Genomic DNA, 9973 nt, shown 5'->3' with positions numbered 1-9973 from the left:
TAACAACAACATGCATACTCAAATAGAAGCAAAATTATTATATATGTGTGTATATTAATATATAAATCGCTATAGATATACCAGACTGCGGCAAAGGCCTCACACTCACTTGGCTTTCGCCGGCTAATATTTCATTGATTTTTTATTTCTATTTGTAAATAGTTCTACAAGTGTGTGTTTATTTATCATTCCGGTTTTCCACTCAACTGACTTTGTTTACCTACAAACGCTCTCCTTGCACACGTATCCGGTGTGAGTTAATTTCTTTAATTAAGCTACACTTGAGGCTCATTTAGTGGGTGAGTGAGTGAGCAGCTGAGTCAGTGAATGAATGAATGAGTGAAGGAATGAATAAAAGAAAGCAAGTTTTGCGGAAACGGAAGTATAATTGATTGAAAGTCGAACGGAAGATGTGGATGCTATGTATTATGTGTGCCAGGAAGTCAAAGTACAGAAATATGGAAAAAAGTTGTTTAAGTACCTACTCGTCCATTTATTTAGACTAACAGTACATATACATTATATTTCATTATAAAAAGAAACGTAATCGATTCCTCTACAAACAAAAGGTGCATCGTTTAAAGAAAGCGTTCTTAAGCTTTTTATTTCTTTTATATAATGGCTGAAGCAGCCTAACATGCTTATTGTAAAGGCAAGTCAGGATACTGACCTGCATACTATCGTATCATGGCTTGAGGAAGTCATTAGGGTTAAGGAATTTGCTGCTAGAAACTTCCTTGATATAGAGGGAGCTTTCAGTAAAGTCGTGACAAGCAGTCGTAACTGCTTTGGACGATCGTGGGGTTGAATCAAACCTCAAACATCTTCTTTTCAGTCTTCTGTGCGATAGAGTGATTGAAACGCACGTGCTCGACGAAATGTGAGTAGAGGAACCTCACAAGGTGGAGTTCTCTGTCGTCTTCTATGGAAGCTGGGCGTTAACGACCAGCTTAAAAAACTTGAAGATCGTGGCTGCCGGCTTATGGTCATAGGAAAGTTCCTAAGTACGGTTTACGAATTGGCGCAGGGTATCTCAGCGTCGGAGCAAATTGGGCGGTCGTAAACGGTCTCGCCATCAACCCAAATAAAACCGACAAGATCTCTGTGGCACCGCTGCCACAAATGGAAGACATCCGTCTGCAACCAGCGGCTACAGTGAAATATTAAAGGGCTCATTCTGGATATGAAGCTTTCATGGAAGCCGATTATCGACGAGAAGGCAAAATAGCAACGATTGCCTTGTACTGCTAAAGAGAAGCCATTGGCAAAAGGTAGGATCTCTCACCGAAAGTAGTCCTCTGACTTTACGACACATTAATTAAGCCTATTATATTCTATGGCGTTTTTATGTGGTGGAGAGCTCTGGCAAAGACTACACTTGGACACTGTAGAGCGTTTAACGGGCGGCGTTCATCAGCATGTGTGGTGCACTAAGGTGGTGTATGACTGCGAAAGTTGCCATGAGACTTAGAGAGTCTGCCAAACCGAACTCTGGCAGCACCTCCTCTATCCTAATACCGGCGATGTGTGGGAAGAAGCCGTTTGAGGGGATTACTGTTAGGAGCTCTCTATCAACTCCAGTTTCCGACTGCCTAACTATTGCAGTGTCTTCTAGGTCGAGGTTGCAGCCGTTAAGTTATCAGTAGATTTACTGCTACGTAGTTTAGCCTCCTTCAGAGATGTGGCCATCCACTCAGATAGCAGAGCGACAATACTAGGCTTGAACTCATTAATAGTGTGTTCGGGGCTGGTCAAAGGGCGTCTAACTTCGCTATCAATAGCATCGCGTGTTTTTGTGATAAGACCGCTATGGATGCGAAGCCACAGCGGAATCGCAGGAAACTGTAAAGCTGATGATTTCGCGAGAAAAGGCACCCAGAACTTCTATCGGTAGAATAGGAGTGGGTCGGTACTCCCATACCATCTTTTGTTCTGGATAGTTGAGCTTCGGGGAAGCTTGGCCAGCGCTAGGCCTCCACCGGTACATGAGCTGTCACAAAAGCCCTTTGACTCAGGATCGATCACATGATCGTTTTGCTCTCAATAGGACTAGCACGTCCCTGAATTCCGGGGCTTTTAACGGGCCCTATTGGTGTCCACGCAGTAAACCTAGGAATCCTACCAGACGCCATCTGCAGAAACTATATGGAAGAAGATGAGGTGGAAACAACTCAACACTTCCTTCTTGACTATACCACGTTTTGGAGGTCAGCACTTAAACACTTAGGAGCGCATACCTTCTGACATCCCACCGAGCTGGCGGGAATGGAAATTGTAGTGTGCAATGTGCCTATTAGTAAGTAAGTAGTCCACTAGCGATCTCTGATCAGCTATCTAATTTAACCTAACATATTATTATGTATTGACAGATACCGTCCTCTGATGTGCCTGAAGAGCTTTGGATATGAAGTGGTTTGACCAATCTAGCTCCCACAAAACAAGCTTTATTTAGACAACCTTTTGTACAACTATGGAAAAAAGTATTGAACTTCTCTTAAAAATGAAATTGAGTGTGAAAAAAAAATTAATATTGTCCTTTGAATTGAAGGTGATGATGTTCGAGGAACTCTTGCTATATATTTTGTACGCACGTAAGTTTTTACTTACACATATTGTATATTTTATATAAATCAATGATCAGTGTGCCGAGCTGGGTCGATTTAGCCATGTCCGTCCGTATACACAGAAGCTAGTCTCTAAGTTTTGACATACCGATGTGAATCCTATTTTTTATAAAAAATTCGTCATTCGTCAGAACGGTTGAAAGTGAACAACTCTGGCATATGGCTGCCTAACAATCTGGCAGATCACATTTAAATTCCTGTATGGGAAGTTTCTTTAATTGACAAAATATATTTAATAACACAATCTCCGAAGCATGTGTGTACATAAGACTAGCGTATATGTAACTGCCATACTAAATTCCCTGAATGGAAAATTTTTTACAACACAATGTATCCTCCCATACTTTGCATTGCTAAAATCTTTGAATAAATTGTCCATTTTGGACTAATAAAACATATAGATGTCATTGAAACCGTCCAGTCGAAATTAAGGTAAAGACTTTTTTTACCCTTTGAGGCTATAGAAATTAACTTGTGAAGGCTTCCTTTTTATCAGTACTCAATTTTTGAACCAGAACATGAAGGACGGGCTTCACACACTTAAGACGTCCTACCCTTACTGGCGTAGACACCGCTTACGTGGTAATAGCCGAGTTACCAACAGTGCGCCTGTCATTTCTTCTTTTCGCCATTAAACGCCACTTCGATATACCAAGCTTAGCTATGTCCATCAGCACCTGATCTCTCCAGCAGACTGGAGGTCTTCCTCTTCTTCTGCTTCCACCCGCGGGTACTGATTCGTAAACCTTCAAAGCTGGAGTGTTCTCTTTCAACCGGACAACATGACCTACCCGCGCAGTAGCTGTCTCTTGGATTGAGACTATGTCAATGCCGCCGTATATTCCATAAATCAAAAATCTTCTGCAAACCTATTCTCTCGAATGCTCCTAAGGCTGCCAGATGATGTCATTATCCATGCCTACGCACCTTATAGCATGACGGAAATGATGAGGGTCCTGTAGAGTTTGGTTTTTGTTGGTTGGAAAAGGACTTTACTTTTCAATTGCCTACTCAGTCCAAAGTAGAACCTGTTGGCAGAAGTGGTTCTGCGTTGAATTTCGAGACTGATATTGTTGTTGCTGTTGATGTGGGTTCAAAGATAGAGGAAATTATCTTCTGTCAAGGATGACATATCAGCCAAGTCGCGAATGCGATGACTGTTTGTTTGATGATCGCAGTCGTAATAATTTCGCGGGGAACCAAGTTTAGAAATGGAGGCAGATTCTGATTCGGTCTGCCGAAGGTGCCTATAAAATCGAAGAAGAAGTGTTGTTTGTCGAGCTTCCTTTCACCGGTCTTTTCCAAGATTTGGCGTATTGTAAAAATCTGGTTGATGTTAGGTTTTCGAGGTCTAAAGCCACACTGATAAGGTCCAATCAATTTGTTGACGGTGGACCTCAGTCTTTCATACCCTACGCCCGATAGAACCTTATATGCGATGTTGAGGAGGCTTATCCCACCGTAGTTGGCGCAGATTGTGGGGTCTCCCTTTTTGTGGATTGGGCAGAGCACACTTAACTTCTAATCGTTGGACATGCTTTCGTCCGACCATATTTTACAAAGAAGCTGATGCATGCTCCTCTTCATCAGTTTTTCGGCGCTGTGTTTGAATAGCTCGGCTGGCAATCCATCGACCTCAGCTGCTTTGTTGCTCAGAAGGGGATTTGTTATTCGAACTTCATCATGGTCGGGCAATGGAACGTCTGCTCCATTTTCATCGGTTGAAGAATAGTGTTCAGCATCTCTTGGTGTTATGCTTTCACTGCCATTCAGCAGGCTTGAGAATTGTGTCCTTCATAATTTTAGTATACTCTGCACATCACTCACTAGATCACCACTTTGGTCCTACAAGAGAATAAATTATTAATAACGTAAAGATACAATATACTGCAATAAGTGTACTGAATTCGACAAAATTATCAGACATTAATTATAAAAAGAATATTGCAGATAATTTGAAAAAATTCAAAAAAAATTTTAATTGGAAATATTTTTCTTGTTCCAACCAGTAACCACTATTGCAATTAAATAAACCAGAACAAATCGAAGTGAGCCAACTAAATTATATGCGGTCAACACTTTTTAATTATTGCCTTTGGCACACCCGTCAGTATATGTTGAATTTAGACACTACACGCGCTATTGATATTTTTTTGATAAAATAGAATCCAATAACTGCTGAAGTGAATACCTCGTTCGGCTTTGGTAATTTTCCGGCTTAATTCGTATCTTTCTATATTTAGCTCTTTTTGTATAGCGATGAACTGTAAGTAATAAAAGTGAAATGATTTACTCTTCAAATATATTAAGCCTCACTGAGATATTGGGACTATAATTTGACACTTTTCTATCTATTTCGTGCAAGAACGGCCATTAAGCGCGTCGCACGTGCGTTGAGTGGGCCCAAAACGAGATGACCACCGAACCCGATTTACACAAAAAAATTTTGACATAAACTAACGAATCAATAAATTTATTGCAGGAAACTTTTGATGAGCGCATTGTTTGGGCCGTGGACCTGTGTTGTGGCCTCCAAGATCGTGCGATTTAACACCGCTGGATAATGGAGACATTGCTGACAGATCGAAAGTTATGCCACTCGAATGGAATATTCTGGGCAGCCGCGACGGTCACTTAGCCCAAATAATTTTTAAAACGTAATAATACCCCCTTATCTTTATAAGAAAGCTTAATTCTTGGTCATATCATTCAATTATATGCGTTTTCATTCTTCTTGAAAACCACTTGTCTGAATAAATATCCTTTATTTATGGCGTTCGTTGAGCTCGTTAGTCGAACTTATTTGATAATTGTGATAAATGTAAAGTTTACTTGAGGCAATAGTGTATTTTATGAGTTATTAGGAAAACAGAGAAACTATAATATTATAAAGAGAGATCCTTATCTAGGTTCCCCACTTAAAAAAAAACCAGAAACTTCAAACTTAATGGGGAATGTTTAAGTATTACAATTCTAAAGAAAATATTTTGGCATTTATTTTTTGAAGATTATCTCTTTCAAATGTTGGCCTCGGCTACCACTCAGATAATCTATCCGTTGTTCAAGAATTTCTAATTATAATTGGCGAATGATTGGTTAGATGTTTTGCTCCAAGGCCTGAATCGAAGCGGGACTGTCTACATAGACTTTAGACTTTATACATCCCCACAGGAAAAGTCGAACGATAACATGATCTTGGTGGCCAATCCGCATCGTGAAATTATCTGCTTACCGAAGTGTTTTCCCAATAAACCCATTGATTAAGCCCGTCTTGTTGCAACCAAATGTGGTCGAGAGCACGAGCGCGATAACGATCGCCATTGACGGTTACGTTTTCGTCGGCATCATTTTGGAAGATATATGGACCAATTAGGCTACCGGCCCACAAACAACACCAAACCGTTGCTGTTTTCTGGTTGAAATGGCTCCCTTCAGGTTGCTATTCGTCTCAAATGCGGCAATTTTGCTTTTTTATATACCCATTGAGCCCAGAAATGGGCCTCGTCGCTTAACAGAATTTGGCTCGAAAGCATAGGATCTTCTTGGAACTTTTCAAGAGCACATAGAGTGAAGCGTTGTCGCTAGCACAAACTGTATTTTGTATGCTTACATTTTAAGATCTCGACGTAAAATGCGCCAAATCGTCCATACGACAGTCCAAATTGCTGCGAAAGACACCGGCCTATTCGGCCGAATATTATCCAATAATGAATGCTGGGTCTCAATATGGGTGATGGTGTTGTACGAATAGTACGTTCAGTAGGCCAATTATGTTGACCACAAGTTGAGCGAAACATATTCGTTACAGAACGTGAATTCCCTTTATAAAGTTCAACGGTTTTTTGTCATCATTTTAGTTCTGTTCCACCTAAATCGTGTTGTTCTCCGCTTTAGCTCTTCCTTACTTGTAATTTTTACTTTCCATCCAGTTTTTATGCGCGCCACAGTGTACTATATTGTTATGAATATAAAATTGTATTTCGTACATAGTTATTTTTCAAATGAATGCAACATGTATTACAGAGCTGTGCAACGAAACCGCAATTTTCACCTTAAATACGATAAATATTTTTTTTTATTATTTCAATACCATTGTAACTAGTTAACATAAATTAAACTGACGAACAATTTGTTTTGCTTATTGTATAATACAAATCAATTAATGGTGCTCTGCGTATAAATTGCAAAGAATCTGGTTACTGTATAAGGTGAGACGGTTTTTGCGCTTAAGCCTTTCTTTTCATTTACTTCGAGTGACAAGAGTCCTGGCTTCAGTGTTCATATGGTCAGAACGTGAATCCTTTAGAAAGTTCAACGGTTCAAGTCATCATTTTAGTCTTCTATTCCGCCTATTCGGCGCAATTTATCGATGGCGCAAAGTCTTTGCCATAAATCCCATAAGTTCTAACTGGTCTGAACCCCTACTTATAGACTAGAATTTTGTTATATGTGGATAATGTCTACGGATCGAAAAACTACCAAGCAGATTGATCATGTTGTGATAGCCGGAAGACACGTCTCCAGTGTTTTAGATGTGCGTGCGCTCCGAGGTCCTAACATCGACTCGGACCACTATCTTGCTGCAGCCAAGATTCGCACCCGCCTCTGTGCAGCAAAAAACGCATGCCAACAAACACAAGGAAGGTTCGACGTCGAGAAGCTGCAATCACAACAGACAGCCGAACGATTTTCTACTCGGCTTGCATTCCTGCTCTCTGAGAGCACGCGTCAACAACTCGGTATAAGGGAGCTGTGGGACGGCATTTCAAATTCCTTACGTACAGCTGCAACCGAGGTCATTGGTTTTCGGAAAGTGCAAAAAAACAGCTGGTACGATGAGGAGTGTCGTGTCGCAGTGAAGAGAAAACAGGCTGCCTACCTCGCAACGTTACGATCGACGGATACACGTGCGAGATGGGATACATACCGCGAGTTGAAGAAGGAAGCGAGACGCATTTGCAGACAGAAAAAGAAAGAGGCTGAAATGCGTGAGTACGAAGAACTTGATAAGCTGGCCGACAGGGGTAATGCTCGAAAATTCTACGAAAAAATGCTGCGGCTCACAGAACGTTTCAAGACCGGAGCATACTCTTGTAGAACCCCCCCAAAGGTGATCTAGTGACCGATGCCCAGAGCATACTTAAATTATGGAGGGAACACTTCACCAACCTGCTGAATGGCAGCGAATGCACAACACCAGCAGAAGGCGAACCCGATTCCCCAATCGATGACGATGGAGCAGACGTTCCATTGCCCGATCATGAAGAAGTTCGAATAGCAATTACCGGCCTGAAGAACAACAAAGCGGCAGGGGCCGATGGATTGCCGGCCGAGCTATTCAAACACGGCGGTAATGTCGGACGAAAGCATGCCCAACGATTGGAATTTAAGTGTGCTATGCCCAATCCATAAAAAAGGAGACCCCACAATCTGCGCCAACTACCGTGGGATTAGCCTCCTCAACATCGCATATAAGGTTCTATCGAGCGTATTGTGTGAAAGATTAAAGCCCACCGTCAACAAACTGATTGGACCTTATCAGTGTGGCTTCAGACCTGGAAAATCAACAACCGACCAGATATTCACCATGCGCCAAATCTTGGAAAAGACCCGTGAAAGAAGAATCGACACACACCACCTCTTCGTCGATTTCAAAGCTGCTTTCGACAGCACGAAAAGGAGCTGCCTTTATGCCGCGATGTCTGAATTTGGTATCCCCGCACAACTAATACGGCTGTGTAAACTGACGTTGAGTAACACCAAAAGCTCCAATACCATCCGATACCAAACGAGGTTTCAGACAAGGCGACTCCCTATCGTGCGACTTCTTCAACCTGCTTCTGGAGAAAATAGTTCGAGCTGCAGAACTAAACAGAGAAGGTACCATCTTCTATAAGAGTGTACAGCTGCTGGCGTATGCCGATGATATTGATATCATCGGCCTCAACACCCGCGCCGTTAGTTCTGCTTTCTCCAGACTGGACAAGGAAGCGAAACAAATGGGTCTGGCAGTGAACGAGGGCAAAGACGAAATATTCCTGTCATCAAAATCAAACAGTCGTCGCACTCGCGACTTGGCACTCACGTCACTGTTGACAGTCATAACTTTGAAGTTGTAGATAATTTCGTCTATTTAGGAACCAGCATTAACACCACCAACAATGTCAGCCTGGAAATCCAACGCAGGATTGCTCTTGCCAAGAGGTGCTACTTCGGACTGAGTAGGCAATTGAGAAGTAAAGTCATCTCTCGACGAACAAAAGCCAAACTCTATAAGTCGCTCATAATTCCCGTCCTGCTATATGGTGCAGAGGCTTGGACGATGACAGCAACTGATGAGTCGACGTTGCGAGTTTTCGAGAGAAAAGTTCTGCGAAAGATTTATGGTCCTTTGCGCGTTGGCCACGGCGAATATCGCATCTCGATGGAACGATGAGCTGTACGAGATATACGACGACATTGACATAGTTCAGCGAATTAAAAGACAGCGGCTACGCTGGCTAGGTCATGTTGTCCGGATGGATGAAACACTCCAGCTCTGAAAGTATTCGACGCAGTACCCGCCGGGGAAGCAGAGGAAGAGGAAGACCTCCACCCGCTGGAAGGACCAAGTGGAGAAGGACCTGGCTTCGCTTGAATATCCAATTGGCGCCACGTAGCGAAAAGAAGAAACGACTGGCGCGCTGTTGTTAACTCGGCTATAATCGCGTAAGCGGTGTCTACGCCAATTAAGAAGAAGAAGAAGGATAATACAGAGTTTCTACCCAATAGCCAATACATGTCCCTGAATTTTATTTCTAATTCCTCTTTTTTCTGTTTGACATGTGCACTACATCTAAGTCTTGTGTCCAGGGTCATGCCTAGGTATTTCGCAGCATTATCATATGGTATTTGCACACCGTTTAAGTACAGAGGCATCTATCTAGTATTGTTGTATGTAAAATCAATGTGTACGGATTTAGTCTCGTTTAATTTTATTCGCCATTTAGCTGTCCATTCAAATATTTTGTTTAAATGTTCCTGCAATCTTGCAATTGATGCAGTTTGTGTTTTGCCTACAGACAGAACCGCAATATCATCTGCAAATGTTGCTGTAATACAATTGTCGCCATGAAGTAGATCGCACGTAAAGAGTAGGTAAGGGATGGGTCCTAACACACTACCCTGAGGAACACCAACCTTTATTTCCATTAAATCAGAGTACATATCTCCATTTTTAATTCGAAAAAAAACGGTCCGAAAGGTATGATTTTAAAATATTGCAATAGCAAACTTTTTTTTTATTCAAAGGCATTTTCAATGACTCGAGTTATTCTATGTACTTGGTCAATAGTGGAGTGATTTTTTCG

Source organism: Bactrocera tryoni, chromosome 1, assembly GCF_016617805.1.
Source record: "Bactrocera tryoni isolate S06 chromosome 1, CSIRO_BtryS06_freeze2, whole genome shotgun sequence".
Classification (NCBI taxonomy): Eukaryota; Metazoa; Arthropoda; class Insecta; order Diptera; family Tephritidae; genus Bactrocera; species Bactrocera tryoni.
This window is presented reverse-complemented; position numbering follows the sequence as displayed.